Here is a 2620-nt window from a genome sequence, read left to right as displayed (position 1 = left end):
TCCTCTTCCTGTCAGCTTTGATCTTCATCCTACTTTGAGCCTTTTCCAACTGAGATTTTCAAGCCCTTAGAGTAGTCTCTCTAGCCTGCAAATTTATGTCCACAATCTCAAGTGTTGAGTCGAATGGCATATGGAGTAGAAGAGGGGGTGCTTTTGTCCATAAACTACTTCAAAGGGAGTAAGATGAGTGGCGGTGTGATAGGTGGTGTTATACCACTATTAAGCAAGAGGCAACCACTGAGGCCATTGCTTAGGCTTCTCAAAAGCCATACACCTTAAGTAACATTCAAGACACCTATTGACAACCTCTATCTGTCCATCAGTTTGAGAGTGGTAGGTTGTTGATGTAAGAGAGATACTTTTTGCAAACTGAATAGCTCCTTCCAAAACTTGCTAGTGAAAACCCCATCTCTGTCTTAAACAATGGTTTTAGACATTCCATGAAGTCTAAAAACATTGTCAAAAAAGAGTAAAGCTACATCAAAAGCAGTGTAAGGGTTACTTAAGGTCATACACCTTAAGTAACACTCAAGACACATGTTGACAACCTCTGTCTGTCCATCAATTTGAGGGTGGTAGGCTGTTGATGCAAGAAGAGATACTTTTTGCAAACTGAATAGCTCCTTCCAAAACTTGATAGTGAAAACCACATCTCTATCAAACAATGGTTTTAGGCATTCCATGAGTCCAAAAACATTGTCAAAAAAGAGTTGAGCTACATCCAAAGCAGTATAAGGGTGCTTTAAAATGTGCAGCTTTGTTAAGCCCATCCACTATTTTCTTTCTTGCAACTTTAGGAAGGCCTTCAATAAAATCCATAGAAATATCTTCCCACACCTCAGGTAGTGGCAAAGGTTGCAAAAGACCAGCTGGAAGAGTGGTATCATGTTTGCACCTCTAGCAGGTATCACATTCACTTACAATGAGTTGATGTCTGATATCAGCATTCTTACCCACCATTATCTAACCCGTCCTACTGAAAACACCACTTAGAACTTGGACTGAGGCTTGAGGTTAACAGCATTTCGTAGATCTTGCAGCAACTTGTGTAGTGTTGGATCCTGCTCCCATGTGAGCTTAACCTCTTCTAAAATAGGAGCTTGTACACCCAAGATGCTGCACAACTGGACATAATCTTCTCTCCTAGACAAAGCATCAGCTACAACATTCTCCTTACAAGTCTTGCAGCTTATGTCATAATCGTAGTCCATCAACTTCACCAACCACTTCTGCTCGCTACGTGTTGTGATCCTTTGCTCAAGTAAGAACTTAAGACTGATGATTAGTTTTAATTGTGAAATGCCTTCCCAGCAAATAGGGTCTCCACTTCTATACAACAGTTACCAAAGCTAATAGCTCTCTTTCATACACAGACAAGGCTATCTCTTTTTTCTTTTAGAAAGATAACTATTTATCTATACATCCACAGGTGAACTACATCAAAAATGTGCAGTCCCCCTTCCAAAAGTATTACAGAAACTATTTGATTCCTATTTGTACTTTTAGTTACAAATAATCTAGAACATCAAAAATATCTTTTGTTTGTCCCAACACTTTTTGTTCACACCAAAAATAATAAAGAGCTAAACAATTCATCTTAAAATTCTATAAATTGTTCTGTTTACCCTCAAAACACCTTTGATTTCTTTCTTTCCATACTATCCACCATATACATGCTGGGACAATCTTCCATCTCTCCTTTTCTGTAGTATTTCCCACTCTGATCCAATACTTAAGAACACATTCAATGTTCCTTGGTTTTACCCAAGTAATCTTCCTTGGGCTGGTGAATATCCCCCAAAGCTGATCCGCCCATTTGCAATGTAAAAAGAGATAGCTAACTGTCTTGGCTTGTTCCCCACATCTAGAGCATAGTTGGAAACCCCTTTTCTTCATATTTTCTTGTGTTAGCACCACTTCCTTAGACAACAAATAGGAGAAACAATTGACTTTGTAAGGGATTTTGACCCTCCATATCATCTTCCGTGGCCAGAGTTCTCCTGTTTGCGAGATGATGAGATCTTTGTATGCAGAGTTTACACTGAAAACCCCTTTACTGCCAATCTTCCAAACTGTTGTGTCCTCTTCCCCTGTTAGATTGTTAAACGATTCCATAGTATTGTAGAAAGCACCTATCCTCTCCATCTCCCAATCATTTAAATTTCTTCTAAGCTGTAAATTTCATCCCTGTCCTATCCACATTTCAGATACAGTGGTCTGTTGTTGTACGCTTAGGATGTGAATAGCTGGGTAAAGCTGTTTTAAGGGCCTCTGATCTATCCATTTGTCCTCCCAAAATGATACTTTCTGACCATTCCCTACTTTGAAACTAATCTTGGATAAGACTAGTGGCCAAAGATTCTTAATGGATCTCCAAATGCTGCATTCATATGGAGTAACCACCATTTTTGTTATCCACCTATCCTCCATGTCATATTTCTCCCTGATTACCTCTTTCCACAGTGTATTTTCCCTAGTAATAAATTTCCAAAGCCACTTCATCATTAGGCTCCTATTTTGCATTTTCATATCCTTGATCCCCATTCCTCCTCCTTTCTTACTTTTCGTTACCATCTCCCATTTGACAAAGTGAAATTTTTCCTTGTCTTTATTCCCCTCC

The sequence above is a fragment of the Capsicum annuum genome, chromosome 8 (genome assembly GCF_002878395.1).
Source record: "Capsicum annuum cultivar UCD-10X-F1 chromosome 8, UCD10Xv1.1, whole genome shotgun sequence".
In the NCBI taxonomy this organism is placed as follows: Eukaryota; Viridiplantae; Streptophyta; class Magnoliopsida; order Solanales; family Solanaceae; genus Capsicum; species Capsicum annuum.
Note: the sequence above shows the minus strand (reverse complement) of the source record.